Genomic DNA, 15,732 nt, shown 5'->3' with positions numbered 1-15,732 from the left:
GACTAAGAAATTTAAGGTAGAAAATCATTTTGTACAGCGTAAACATCTGGAAGGTACCTACTTAGTATGCGTACTCCGCTCTGCGTAGCTTGACGTAATTCGCTAGTGTAAAAGCATGACGAAGGTCAGAGATTGACAGCTCAGTAAGGGTCACCTTTATAAGCGGTGACCCACACTTTCCTCCAAAGATCAGAGCTAGTCCCCGCTGTATGAACTTGTGTAATAAAAGAGAATTAAAGACAGAGTCAAGTGAACAGAACGAGTGTTAGAGTTTTAAATCTGACAATATGTAAAACCTCCATACTAAAGGACCTCAGGATTTCTATGGCCAGCCTTCCCAAGTATTTCAATCCCTATTGATTCCTTGGTTATCTCTTCAAAATCTTAAAATTGTAGACTTTCCGGGTTCGGAGAAGGTGGCTATAGGAAAAACATAATCGTGCCGCTTTCAGTCCATACATTCAATCGATTTCTTGTAGCTGCATAGAAAAGTTGCGGTTTTGGATCAATGATAATCTTATTTGTATTTTAAGGAACATAAAAGATATTCTTTTAAATTATAAAATAATACATTAACAAGAGCAGACTGCTGCGCCCACTTGGAAATTAAAGTTCTCTGCCAATTTAAGTAAAGGTATAGGCGGTAAAAAGGGACAATTTAATGTATCACAAGCTGAGATTCATATATAAATATGAAAGGAAAACCTCTGTTTTAACAAATTCTACTTCACCATCTTTTTTATTTTGCTGGGCCAGGTTTGTGTTCGTTGTCGCGTTTACTGTAAGGATGATGCATGTGTTTGCAGTGCTGGTTGTGCTCGAGGTTGTGTTAATGGAGGAGATGGTGTTTGCGTTTGAGGTGTTGGTGATGCATGTGGTCGTGTTTGGTGTGTGAGGGGTGCTTGCCTTTACAGTTTGATTGGCGTTTGAATTTTTTTATGGGTTTATGTTTATTTGAGCCTCGGCGCTTGAGTTGGCATTCTTGATGTGTGCGAGTTTCGGCTGTTTGGCAGGCTGGCGTTCTATATCGTTTAAGCTGACGTTATACCCCCTTTTCATGTTGTTTCCTCTTTCCCCTACACGTCCAGTGAAAGGATTTTTCTTCTGAGATACTGGCAGCCTTTTATAGTCTACTTTCTTTTTTTTCATCCTGCGCGAATTCTTTTTCATAGTAGACTTCAGGAGAGACCTCACCTTTCAGACAACTTTCTCTCAAACAATGAACTCACTTCTTGACAAGTTAATTTACGTGCCATCATAGAATTGGAAATTTTGTTCAGAAAGCGAAATTATCGATTGGAATACGGCCGAACGCTGAATACGAATTGAGTGAGCAAACAGATACTTTGATATCTCGCACGATAACAAATTTCCCGCCTTTGCTAGTTTGGACCATTCAATTGTCTGGGAGTCAATCGACCGTATCATTTATCTTTCCTCTCCATTTCCGGTGTTTTAAAATCCTCCTTTTGACAGATTTCGTGGAGGTGTTACTATGTTGTAGTTGTAATCGGCCATCTGTGAAAAGGAGGCATCGCAAAAATGTTGTGCAGTCTGTAATGAAGGTAAGCAACAAAAAAAAAAAAAAAAAAAAAAGCACTATCTTACGCCTAATACGAAGTCATGAGCGAAAACGAAGCACGTGTAGGGCCTTCATCGCTCTAAAATTCCGACTGTGGCGAGTAAACATTCTAAGCCAATCACATAGCAAATTTTAGCTCCGAACTATCAAAATTGACCTTTGGAGCCCTTTCCGGAAATCATTTTCGTACGACTTCAATCTGCGATAATGGCGTCTGGTGCGAAGCGCCAGAGATACAGCGTAGCTGAGGCTTTAGACATCATTTTTGACGATGGAAGTGAGCATGGTGGTATGTCTAGTGGTGAGGAATCTGAAATAGACAGAAAACTGAAAAATCCTAGCGAAGAATCGAGGTAAGTAATCTATAAACATTCTTGCGATATTTAAATGCGTGACGCACGTGATGTTGAAACAGCGTAAAATTAAATTTACTTTTACTTTTCTCGCTCGAATCCTTGTTTTTTGCCTTGAGATAGACCTGTAGATGTATATTTGTGAATGTAAAGCAATATATATTGTGATCAAACATGATTTTGGAGCGACAGAGTAAATAATCTTCAATGGAATTTGACAACGCAACGACCTAAATTATCAGCCGATGACAGATCGATCGCATGACGCAGTGCGCGTCCGAACTAAATCAAAACAAATCCTTTATTTCAAAACGATAGTTGTATATAGATCGACCTGTATATTATCTTGTATGTTTTGTATGTTTTTTAGATGTGGTTCTACTTGTTACACGCTAAAAATTCTCAAAAAAAACAAATTATGCTCGAGAATGAGTGGAATGATATAAAATGACAGTTTCCGGTTTCACTTCTGAATTGTTTACTCTTGAGAATACTGGTGGTGCATTGTAAGTGAAAGGCTTTTGATATATGTTGCGCTTTATGTATTTTGAGGTTGATTATCTCATTTGTCCCTGTTTCAAGGCAAAATTTCAGAAGTCAAACAAAGAAATATAGTTCCAATGGTTGCACTGTAGACTTCAAGAGGGATTAGTAAATTTGGGCTTGGGGTGATGATAAGATAAGGTCAGACTAATTAGTCCGTATGTCAATCTTCAAACAAAGAACAATAGTTCCAATAGTTGCACTGTAGACTTCAAGAGGGATTAGTAAATTTGGGCATTTCACTTCTGAATTGTTTACTCTTGAAAATACTGGTGTTGCATTGCACGTGAAAGGCTTTTGATATATGTTGCACTTTATGTATTTTGAGGTTGATTATCTCATTTGTCCCTGCTTCAAGGCAAAATTTCAGCGAATATCTCAGCGCTAACCTTCCGACCCTACAACAACCTTGGGAAAAAAAATTAGACATCTACGCATGCGCCGAGAGCCGACGTTTGCCGAACGAATCTCGTTTCGTCAAACGAGTCTCGTTTCTTCAAACGAGTCTCGTTTCTTCAAACGAGTCTCGTTTCGTCAAATGAGTCTCGTTTCGTCAAACGAGTCTCGTTGTGTCAAACGAGTCTCGTTTCGTGAAACGAGCCTCGCTTTGACTCGTTTCGATTCTCTCGAACAAACGAGTCTCGTTGAAAATCGTTTATCGAGTGACTCATTAATCGTGACGATTAAAAATCGAGTGGTTTCCCAGAAACCGTGAGTGATCCCAACAACCTTGGGAAAAAAAAAATGGATCACTCACGGTTTCTGGGAAACCACTCGATTTTAAATCGTCACGATTTATAAGTCACTCGATAAACGATTTTCAACGAGACTCGTTTGTTCGAGAGAATCGAAACGAGTCAAAGCGAGGCTCGTTTCACGAAACGAGACTCGTTTGACACAACGAGACTCATTTGACGAAACGAGACTCATTTGACGAAACGAGACTCGTTTGAAGAAACGAGACTCGTTTGACGAAACGAGATTCGTTCGGCAAACGTCGGCTCTCGGCGCATGCGTAGATGTCTAATTTTTTTCCCAAGGTTGTTGTAGGGAAGGTTAGCGCTGAGATATTCGTACAATACGTTAAGGTAAGTTCTATTTTCTATGTCTTGGTATGGTAAACGGGTAGGGAAGGCCTTAACCAATATTATTATTGGCTGGTAGCATATATTTCAGCACATAGAAAAAAGCATTGAATATGTGTATCGAATAAAGTTCAAAGCTTCCAGGCCCAATATTAAAGTTACTTCATTCCTCCACAACGAGGGATGGCAGAAATTATAACCATCTCAAAGATATAAATTTTGAAAAATAAAGGTCAAATGTTCCTGAAACTTCATGCGTCAATGCAAGGAATATTTTATCATACTGTGCTGTTTTAGTTTTTTTTTCTTGAATGAAGACTGTATTTATAGGATATTCGATCTTAAAGACATGAATGATAATTTCTTTCTTAAAATGAGTTTTTCCTCGTAAACCATCTTTTTATCTCAGGGATATAATCAAAATAAATACAAATTAAAATGAGAAATCTAACTTCGCTACAAAAAAATGTTCTTACATGTTAATGTTTCAGAAAATTTTCTAGATTATTACAGAGATGAGATTGCTTCGGTTGGTCTTGGATCACCAATCTTTCTATCACGACGCAGAAAAAAGGATAGTTTTAGAAAGAGAGCTTTGATTTATAAAATGATTTTGTTAGAGTTTTTAAGAAACAAATAATGAGGGGAATATATTTGGTTAATGACCATGATGACCAAAACAAAAATTGTTATTATCTGTAGCATATTTATTATAGCTCAATGATCTCTTTGCCTCTGGAAAATGTTGTCAAATATACCAAACAACTAATACATGTTGGAAAACTTGATATCATTTATTCTCATCATATTTACAAAGAAAACTTTATGACAGGAATGAAAAGAAAACTTAAGGCTAAGTACAAGGCACTGCACAGTCACTAAAGGCTAATTGTTGCTCTCATTTACAACTTCTACTCTTTCACTAGTTTCTTTGTTGCCTTCTTGCAGAGATGCAATATTTTTTCTTCTTTCTTCTCTTCCGTGTCTTCTTCTTTTTCTTCTTTTCTAGTTCTGTGGGTATAGTAAGAAGAAATTGTTGTGGTGAGTTGTTTATAGGGTTTTGCTATTGGTCATCTGGGAGTGGAATTTCCCATTTTGGAATGCTTTGAGCAAATTAGAAAGCTGAAGAAATTCACTAGCCACGACACTTAATAAATTGTGTTTGTCAAATCGTACCCTCACTTAAAGTCTTGTTCTCCTCAACCTTATCTCTGTGCTCTCCCTTGTCCTTGTCATCTTTAAAGGTAAAGAAAAAGGCCTTGATTTTTTTAATGTTGCAGTTCACAGGCAAATTTCCTTTATGCTTATGAGTCTAGAAAAATATAACTTTATAGGGGGTTTCTTGTTACTTTATTTCAAGTTTGCTATATTTAGAAGTGCAGAAACAAACTTGGCAAAGAAAGAATTTGTCCTAATGCTTCGTTTCATCTTGCAAGTATAGCATCTCCTAAACAAAGGGTGAGACAAGATGAGACGACCGTTTTAAACATTTGCCGGGATTCGTTAATATCCAAGCTGTCTCGGGAAAAAAAAGGAAAACGAAATGGAAAATGAAGAAGTGACAAGGGAATCATACATCCTTTCGAACTACACTTAATTTACATTTTATCAATTGAAAACGGGGCGTCAACCGTAGCCCACCTGCGCGGTGCCTGTCGTTCACGAGGAACAAATTTCGATCAGATGATCACTAAAGCGCTTATGTTGAGGCTGTTTTGGTTTTCGTTTCGTTTTGTTTTTTTTTTGTGTGTTTGTTTTATTTTCCTAAATCAAACATATCAAGTTGGAGATTAAATAAGATTGATTTTAACTGACCATAATTATGGTTATATTGCTGAGCTTCTTAGTCGCATTTTAGAGGATAATGTTCTCTCGCGTAAAAGTCTCCATCTACTTCGTCAAAATTAATCTTTTACCGGAATACTACAAAATATTTGAGGCCTCAACACTTGATCTATAATTACTTTCATGCGAAATCTAGTAGACAAATTCTCCTCCCTACCATCGAAATCCGTCCACGCGGGCATCGGTTCGTTGAACCATTATCATGTCTTGGTTGTACACGCCGCAGTGCAATGGATTGGCCAATAATCCCCGGTTTTGAAACCATCGGATTATCCTTGAAGGGTTCGCGCGCTTTAAATTACTAAAATAGAGGAGATCCATGTTGCACACGAAATAACAAAATCAATCAGCCAAGGAGCGCGATAACAGACTATCAACCGCTATATTCGAACATGTCTACTACACCTTTGTTTGTCGTCATTGGTCGATTTGGTGCACTGTCATTCGTGTGTTTCGCTCCTCATTATTTTTCCAACTAGTACATGTTGTTTCCTCTTAAGTTCTCTTTGTTGTTGACCGGCCGTTATGTTGTCAACCGCTATCCCTATTGATGTTATTGGATGGAGTCTAATATGGATGGCTTCCTTGACCCTACGGGTCAATAACCTTAACCTGGTTCCAAACAAGAACGTGTCCTGTTTCATTAGCGTGTTGTGTATCTTCTGAGTTTTGAGTGTGAGCAAGCCGCGTCTCTTTGAAGTGCTCTTTATGGCTCAGTTATTGCTCTTCCTGTTTTCCAGATCGAGTTTCCCTTCCTCGATACGTCATTAAATTGGGACGCCAGAGGTTTCATTACCACTAATGCATACAGAAAGGATACTCGCACGGGCCAATACTTGGCCTTTGACCCACATCATCCTTAGTCAGTAAAGCGTGTTTCCAACTTTCTCCAAAAATTTTCAGTGTGGATTTGAGTATTTCATTAGCGTACATTGATCGCATGTAAGACGTCAACTTCTCTCAGGTCAACCACCTGATAAGCCTTGGATTTTCCAATACATGTGATCGAAGAAACTCAAACAATTGTTCAAAGCTTTGCGATGTAAAAATAACTTCTTAATATTCGATCACCAGCTTTCGAACGTTTGCAAGTATTTAAGTTAACGAGCAGAAAATAATACTTAGTCTTTTATTTTTGTTTCCTTTGTTAATAATTTTTGACTTTTAGAAGCCTAATCTCTCTACATTTTGGGCAAAATGCCTCATAAATCGTCAAGGTTACACAAGAACTTCAACGCACTTACCAGGCAGCGATGCTGCCATCTTGGAAATTATTCATGATGCCTTTCGAGTTCAATCTATGTTTTGAACTAGTTTTCTTTTAAATGAAATCGTAAAATTGTGGCTTTTAGCCCAAAATTATTTTGAAATCATGTTTTATGTTGAAGATACTGATTTATCTTCTTTAAAGAAAAAACGAAGAAGTCATTTGAAATAATCGTTTTATTGTCAGCCTCGTTTCCACGTTAAAGCAGCATCTTTTTCAATAAAGGAGTACGCAAGAAAATGGCGAGAGTTACTCTTTCACGGTTGCTATCGAGTGAATTTGATAAGTCTTTCACATAATCTTTCATCAGGTAACACTCGCATTTTCTACCCCTGAGAGGTAATGAGAACATTCTCTGGCCCATGGAATATTCTTGTTGCGTGCACAACACGCGTGCTATGGTGTATTTCAATCGAAGGATTTCACACTGAACATGATTCAGTTTGCTAAATCAAGGTAGCGATTTTTTTTCGGATAAAAGACAAATATGGAAGGTTCACATTGTGAAATTTTTAAGCTGATGTTGTTTCAAGATTTTGATTTTGCTTCACTAAAAAAAATGAAGTAAAAATGGCATTTCTTTCATTCTGTAACAACTTTGAGCTCAAGTCGTATTTTTTAGAAATTGCCTTTAGTTAGTAAAATGATATGCATCTTACAATTGGAGTGTTCAACATGACGGATGATAGTCATGAGTTTTTTTTTCCAGCTCTGGGTATTCATCATTTAACCATATATCACACACTGGAGGCACTTGACTTCATCTTCTTTTGCAACAGGCACAGTTACAGAGGCCATGGCATCAAGTCAGCAGCTCTTCCTTCCATTTCTTTAATAAGCTGCAAAATTAAAGTAAATTGGACAAAAATTTCGACATGGAATTTTGAATGACGCACAAGTATAATGTGGTTGTGAAAAAAAAATGTTAATCACAAAACAAGTTGTAAATGTAATATTGTTAAAAGACAAAATTGACTTTCTAGCAAGAATTTTCATTATAGGTGTTTTTTGACTTATTTAAACGTTGAAAATGGAAATGATATATTACCATAAGCCAGTCAGTAAAAATTGTAATAAGCCCGTTGATCATTTCTTATTCCTTTTGGCGGTCTTATGTTAACACGTTCGACACCTCTTTTTCTTAGAGGTGACCTGGGGTGTAAACATGTAGTACTTTTCATACGCCCTTTCTTCTCTGAATTTTCTGTTTATTCTGTCGCAGTCTGTAGCAGTCTTCGAGGACTATTTTCTCTTAGGGTATCTCCTCGACTATGATTTGAATTATGTTAGTAGGTTAATTATAATTTTTATATTGTCAATCTTGTTTCTGTTTTGCCCGAACTTGACTGTATGACTGAGAAATTTAAGGTAATATAATCAAATAGCACTTAGCTCTCTTGGAGGCGGTACCTTGGGTACGCCCTTTCTTCTCTGAATTTTCTGTTTTTTCTTCGAGGAATTATAATTTTTACATTGTCAACCTTGTTTCTGTTTTGCCCGAACTTGACTGTATGACTAAGAAATTTAAGGTAGAAAATCATTTTGTACAGCGTAAACATCTGGAAGGTACCTACTTAGTATGCGTACTCCGCTCTGCGTAGCTTGACGTAATTCGCTAGTGTAAAAGCATGACGAAGGTCAGAGATTGACAGCTCAGTAAGGGTCACCTTTATAAGCGGTGACCCACACTTTCCTCCAAAGATCAGAGCTAGTCCCCGCTGTATGAACTTGTGTAATAAAAGAGAATTAAAGACAGAGTCAAGTGAACAGAACGAGTGTTAGAGTTTTAAATCTGACAATATGTAAAACCTCCATACTAAAGGACCTCAGGATTTCTATGGCCAGCCTTCCCAAGTATTTCAATCCCTATTGATTCCTTGGTTATCTCTTCAAAATCTTAAAATTGTAGACTTTCCGGGTTCGGAGAAGGTGGCTATAGGAAAAACATAATCGTGCCGCTTTCAGTCCATACATTCAATCGATTTCTTGTAGCTGTATAGAAAAGTTGCGGTTTTGGATCAATGATAATCTTATTTGTATTTTAAGGAACATAAAAGATATTCTTTTAAATTATAAAATAATACATTAACAAGAGCAGACTGCTGCGCCCACTTGGAAATTAAAGTTCTCTGCCAATTTAAGTAAAGGTATAGGCGGTAAAAAGGGACAATTTAATGTATCACAAGCTGAGATTCATATATAAATATGAAAGGAAAACCTCTGTTTTAACATCTGAAGTGTCTTCTCGGAGTACCTTAGACGTGGGTATAATGGATTTTTAGAACGGTTTACTTGCTGCAAAGCAGATAGTGAAACTGTGGCCTGAGAAGGGCTTTGAATGGCGACAGACCTCATTTCCGTGTTTTCAAGTACAGAACCCTTTCTTCGCGATCTTCTTTGCATGTCAAGGAAAACTTCTCGATTTCTTCTTTGATATTGAATACAAGATTGTAGCGAGCATGCCCGACAATTTTTTTTTACTTTTTTTTTTTTTATTTTATGCTATTCTGATATCGTACTTTTCTACAATTACATATCCGATCGCTTGCACGGCCTCTTCAATGCCTTCTTTTCTGCTTTTTACTCCAAACAACTTAATAAAATGATTTATTTCAACTTGTACGTCTTTGGCAGGAACAACAGCAATCCATCGTTCCATGAAAAACAGCTTCTCGCCATTGCAGCATGCAGCGGCTTTGGTTGGATGTTTCCCACGCATCGACAGGAAGTTTACAATTGAAAACTTTCCGGCAAAAAAAAAAAAAAAAAAAAAAAAAAAAACCCAATAGTTTAAACATCGATCGATCCCTTCTGAAAATCGCACTTTCTGTGTGGAGTCCATCGTTCTTCCCATCAACCAATCCAAAAATTGATTGATTCACTCTCCCTGAGGTCATTTTTTAGCGACCATACCGCTGACAAGAAGCCAAGATAACCCTGGGTTCGAGATTGAACTATCCGGAAAGCACACTCCGACATCCGTCAGAAGGAGGTCATCTCGGGTAGATTTCCGATTACGAAATCCGAGCTCGCCCGATGTTGTCTTCGTGATGAAGGCCCTATTTAGCATATTAGACCCGCAAAACAGAGCAGAAACGAACACGTGCTTCGTTTTCGCTCATGACTTCGTATTAGCCTTAAGATATTTGCATTTTTTTCCGTTGCTTACCTATATTACAGACTCCAATAAATTTTTGCGATGCCTCCTTTTCACGGATGGCCGATTACAACTACAACATAGTAACGCCTCCACGAAATCTATCAAAAGGAGGATGTTACAACACCAGAGGTCATCTCGGGTAGATATCTTATGACGAAATCCGAGCTCGCCCGATGTTTTCATGAAGGCCCTATTTCGCATTTTAGAGCCGCAAAAAACAGGCTGTCGTGCAGATAAACTACAGAAGGAGTGTAGCATCCTACAGTAGATACCAACACCCAATGATGGCTGCCAGTATTCAGGATTTATGAAAATTGGCCTTTTTGAACATAAAAATTAAAAATAGGCCCCAAAGTTGTATTTTCCAATCCTCTTGCGTGAGGGAACTGTTCCCTCAGAACAGACTGAGCTGCACCTACAATATGGTCGGTGAGCCAGTCTCCAGTTGAAGTGGTGCTAATGTCCTGTTCCGAGAGATGGAATTTACCGGCCTTTGAGGCGCTTCTGTGAGAGGTCTTTACAAATTCTACTTCACCATCTTTTTTATTTTGCTGGGCCAGGTTTGTGTTCGTTGTCGCGTTTACTGTAAGGATGATGCATGTGTTTGCAGTGCTGGTCGTGCTCGAGGTTGTGTTAATGGAGGAGATGGTGTTTGCGTTTGAGGTGTTGGTGATGCATGTGGTCGTGTTTGGTGTGTAAGGGGTGCTTGCCTTTACAGTTTGATTGGCGTTTGAATTTTTTTATGGGTTTATGTTTATTTGAGCCTCGGCGCTTGAGTTGGCATTCTTGATGTGTGCGAGTTTCGGCTGTTTGGCAGGCTGGCGTTCTATATCGTTTAAGCTGACGTTATACCCCCTTTTCATGTTGTTTCCTCTTTCCCCTACACGTCCAGTGAAAGGATTTTTCTTCTGAGATACTGGCAGCCTTTTATAGTCTACTTTCTTTTTTTTCATCCTGCGCGAATTCTTTTTCATAGTAGACTTCAGGAGAGACCTCACCTTTCAGACAACTTTCTCTCAAACAATGAACTCACTTCTTGACAAGTTAATTTACGTGCCATCATAGAATTGGAAATTTTGTTCAGAAAGCGAAATTATCGATTGGAATACGGCCGAACGCTGAATACGAATTGAGTGAGCAAACAGATACTTTGATATCTCGCACGATAACAAATTTCCCGCCTTTGCTAGTTTGGACCATTCAATTGTCTGGGAGTCAATCGACCGTATCATTTATCTTTCCTCTCCATTTCCGGTGTTTTAAAATCCTCCTTTTGACAGATTTCGTGGAGGTGTTACTATGTTGTAGTTGTAATCGGCCATCTGTGAAAAGGAGGCATCGCAAAAATGTTGTGCAGTCTGTAATGAAGGTAAGCAACAAAAAAAAAAAAAAAAAAAAAAGCACTATCTTACGCCTAATACGAAGTCATGAGCGAAAACGAAGCACGTGTAGGGCCTTCATCGCTCTAAAATTCCGACTGTGGCGAGTAAACATTCTAAGCCAATCACATAGCAAATTTTAGCTCCGAACTATCAAAATTGACCTTTGGAGCCCTTTCCGGAAATCATTTTCGTACGACTTCAATCTGCGATAATGGCGTCTGGTGCGAAGCGCCAGAGATACAGCGTAGCTGAGGCTTTAGACATCATTTTTGACGATGGAAGTGAGCATGGTGGTATGTCTAGTGGTGAGGAATCTGAAATAGACAGAAAACTGGAAAATCCTAGCGAAGAATCGAGGTAAGTAATCTATAAACATTCTTGCGATATTTAAATGCGTGACGCACGTGATGTTGAAACAGCGTAAAATTAAATTTACTTTTACTTTTCTCGCTCGAATCCTTGTTTTTTGCCTTGAGATAGACCTGTAGATGTATATTTGTGAATGTAAAGCAATATATATTGGGATCAAACATGATTTTGGAGCGACAGAGTAAATAATCTTCAATGGAATTTGACAACGCAACGACCTAAATTATCAGCCGATGACAGATCGATCGCATGACGCAGTGCGCGTCCGAACTAAATCAAAACAAATCCTTTATTTCAAAACGATAGTTGTATATAGATCGACCTGTATATTATCTTGTATGTTTTGTATGTTTTTTAGATGTGGTTCTACTTGTTACACGCTAAAAATTCTCAAAAAAAACAAATTATGCTCGAGAATGAGTGGAATGATATAAAATGACAGTTTCCGGTTTCACTTCTGAATTGTTTACTCTTGAGAATACTGGTGGTGCATTGTAAGTGAAAGGCTTTTGATATATGTTGCGCTTTATGTATTTTGAGGTTGATTATCTCATTTGTCCCTGTTTCAAGGCAAAATTTCAGAAGTCAAACAAAGAAATATAGTTCCAATGGTTGCATGGTATTCATTTGAAAAATTAGTGTGAGGGTGACACGTAATTTTTGTCAAGGCAAGAATTAAGTTCAGTGGTCTACGTATACAGTTCATTCAAAAGTTGACCTTTTCATGTGCCAAATATTGTGTATAAGTTATTGTAATTTATTTTGATGTCCAAGAATTCTATTTGTTCTTATATAAAAACAATGGTGCAAGTTCAGAATCTCAGCCAGTGAACTTTATCGTTTTGTTAGACCCAATTGGATTAGTTAGTCAGTCTACGAAAAGTTCTAGTTAGAAAATTGTTATCAAACACTCATTTGAAAAAGTTCTGGTCAAAGAAACTGAATTTTATGTTGTGAAAGACAAATTACCAGATGAAGTAAAAGGAAAGAAACATTGAAATGTAATGCCACATTAGCCACAATGCATGGTGGTTATGATTCTGTTGGATTTTCATTCATTTATCTCATGCATTATAAGGAATTTTAAAAGAGCCAAGAAGTTTAGATATGTTCTGTATTTTCCATTTTGTATTTATTCACTCAGGAGAAAAGGCACAGAATTTTTTGAGACTTATAGTAAAACCATATTGCATAACCAAGTTATTGAGGAAAAGAGCTTGAAAATTAGGCATGTGGGAGAGGATTTTCAATTTAGCACACCAGCCTGGGAGAGTAAGGAGATGGCTGGGCTAAATAAAAAATGTATTACTTTCTGAAACCAGGTAATTCACCAATTCACTGAGTGCCAAAGCAATTAAATAGTGGAATTATCACAAGCTTTGGTGGAAATCTGTTAATAATTAATTTATACATTTTTAAATAGGAAGAAGACTATCTATCATGATATGGCTATCTCAGCTGATGAGAAACATTGGAATCAAGGTTAAAATTCAGAAAAGGAGTATTTATGCACCCCATCCTCAACAGCTACGAGTTATGAAAGGCAAGTAAAACAGACAGAATCAACTTATTGAAATGGTTTCCACTTGATTTAAGTTGAGGGTGATATTTAAAAAATTCTACAGCACTCAAAGGTTCCTTTTCACTCTCTTATAGACTTTTTCATGTTTCATTGGTAACAGTGTTTTGGCTAACATATTTGTTCTTTTGCAGAAATTCAAACAATTCCCCTGGAGCTTGATTGCAAAGGTTAGTATGTGTGTCCAGTAATTTGTGTCAAGAATTAAACTTGCTTATGATACTAAGACTCGTAGGGTATATTGGAATTAAATTTTCTGCAAATCCAAGGCTATCACTTGCAGAGGATTCTAGGCCTAGACTTGCTCAACATGCTTGCTCTTTGACTCTCTGAGGATACTGGTCTTGGACTCGCTGAGGACACCAGGCTTTGACTTGCTGAGGATACTGGTCTTTGACTTGCTGAGGATACTGGACTTTGACTCGCTGAGAATACTGGTCTTTGACTTGCTGAGGATACTGGACTTTGACTTGCTGAGGATACTGGGCTTTGACTCGCTGAGGATACTGGACTTTGACCTGCTGAGGATACTGGTCTTTGACTCGCTGAGGATTTCAGACTCTGACTCGCAGAGGATACTGGACTTTGACTTGCTGAGGATATTGGACTTTGACTCGCTGAGGATAATGGGCTGTGACTCAATGAGGATACTGGACTCTAAGTCTGGCTCACTGAGAATAAGTCTGGTTGACTCGCTGAGAATAGGTCTGGTTGGCTCGCTGAGAAAAGGTCTGGTTGACTCGCTGAGAATAGGTCTGGTTGACTCGCTGAGAATAGGTCTGGTTGGCTCGCTGGGAATATGTCTGGTTGGCTCGCTGAGAATAGGTCTGGTTGGCTCGCTGAGAAAAGGTCTGGTTGGCTCGCTGAGAACAATTCTGGTTGGCTCGCTGAGAATTGGTCTAGTTGGCTCGCTGAGAATAAGTCTAGTTGGCTCGCTGAGAACAAGTCTGGTTGGCTCGCTGAGAAAAAGTCTGGTTGGCTCACTGGGAATAAGTCTGGCTTAAGACTTAGAGCATTGTCTCAATCTTATTTTTCTCTACTTATCAGTGTAAAGTGCAAAGGAAGAAAATGAAATTGATTGATCATTTTAGTCAGAAGTGTTAGTTTTAAACCACAAAATATGTGAAATATTTTTGTATTGCTATAATAAAAAATTATTTTCACCAACAATTCTGAAATAGGGTTAGTTATAGTGGGAGTATGTCTTTCTGTCACGAGAAAGACATACTCCCACTTGTTTTTCCTCCTTTTTTCCTAGTAGAACTGTCTAAGGACAAGTGATGGATGTGTGCTGTGTAACAATGAAGCTGTGCATGAATAGAAGTGGTAGGTGTGAATGATTTTTGTCTCCCATTTGAACTTTAAAGTAACATCCCCCACCTTTCCTCCACAAAAAGATTACCAGAATACTAAATGCCAAGTTGTCAGCCCTGTCTCTTACAAGTTAGTTGATTTTTGGCACTTAATTTAGTTTATAATTTCCTATCCATGGCTTATATTTCTCTTCCTTGACATGGCCATAATCACTGCCATTTCTGGGTTTAACTTATTTATCATTCTCGACCTAGAGTTCCTCCTTGTCTGTTGGAAGTCACATCATCCATCTAAAAGGCTTTTTTTTTACTGTTAAGAGTGGTTCATCTTCCTATTACCCACCCCTGTCATCTGAAATTGACTTTCCCTCAAACTTCACACCTCACTCTTTGTATTTGTTTCTCTTCCACAGTTAATGACTGGAATGGGAATTCACAGAAATGCAGTCCAATGATATTTATCATGTGTCAAATGAATCTTGAATATTAATAAAAGTCGTTCAAATATACTGGCTGACTAACCAAAATTAGTCATGGTAGCATGGGGGAAATCTTATGGGGAGATAATAACAACCCTCGTAATGTAATTGCTGTGGCAGACCCGCTTTCGCCTATGTCAGAACAAAATTATCGTGTAGACACTAGACAAAAACACGCTTTACTGACTAAGGATGATGTGGGTCAAAGGCCAAGTATTGGCCCGTGCGAGTATCCTTTCTGTATGCATTAGTGGTAATGAAACCTCTGGCGTCCCAATTTAATGACGTATCGAGGAAGGGAAACTCGATCTGGAAAACAGGAAGAGCAATAACTGAGCCATAAAGAGCACTTCAAAGAGACGCGGCTTGCTCACACTCAAAACTCAGAAGATACACAACACGCTAATGAAACAGGACACGTTCTTGTTTGGAACCAGGTTAAGGTTATTGACCCGTAGGGTCAAGGAGGCCATCCATATTAGACTCCATCCAATAACATCAATAGGGATAGCGATTGACAACATAACGGCCGGTCAACAACAAAGAGAACTTAAGAGGAAACAACATGTATTAGTTGGAAAAATAATGAGGAGCGAAACGCACGAAAGACAGTGCACCAAATCGACCAATGACGACAAACAAAGGTGTAGTAGACATGTTCGAATATAGCGGTTGATAGTCTGTTATCGCGCTCCTTGGCTGATTGATTTTGTTATTTCGTGTGCAACATGGATCTCCTCTATTTTAGTAATTTAAAGCGCGCGAACCCTTCAAG

The 15,732-nt window shown here is 38.2% G+C and overlaps 2 long non-coding RNA genes across 3 annotated transcripts; one reads left to right on the top strand and one right to left on the bottom strand.

Moving 5' to 3' along the window:
- Positions 1-4,338: 4,338 nt before the first annotated feature.
- LOC149039435 (uncharacterized) lies at positions 4,339-5,218 on the bottom strand. Its single transcript, XR_016180617.1, has 2 exons — positions 4,740-5,218; positions 4,339-4,574 (listed from the first exon to the last, which is right to left on the bottom strand). It is a non-coding gene; the product is annotated as an uncharacterized LOC149039435 (long non-coding RNA).
- A 6,053-nt stretch (positions 5,219-11,271) lies between these two features.
- LOC149039434 (uncharacterized) lies at positions 11,272-14,987 on the top strand. 2 transcript variants are annotated; one of them, XR_016180611.1, is made up of 5 exons: positions 11,272-11,574; positions 13,010-13,068; positions 13,300-13,335; positions 14,424-14,491; positions 14,892-14,987. It is a non-coding gene; the product is annotated as an uncharacterized LOC149039434 (long non-coding RNA). The 2 variants fall into 2 exon arrangements; XR_016180612.1 differs by having other exon boundaries at positions 11,275-11,574; positions 14,427-14,491.
- Positions 14,988-15,732: the final 745 nt, after the last annotated feature.

Source organism: Pocillopora damicornis, chromosome 10 (genome assembly GCF_964200805.1).
Source record: "Pocillopora damicornis chromosome 10, jaPocDami1.2, whole genome shotgun sequence".
In the NCBI taxonomy this organism is placed as follows: domain Eukaryota; kingdom Metazoa; phylum Cnidaria; class Anthozoa; order Scleractinia; family Pocilloporidae; genus Pocillopora; species Pocillopora damicornis.
The sequence above is the reverse complement of the archived record's forward strand: the minus strand, read 5'-3'. Positions and strand labels throughout refer to the sequence as shown.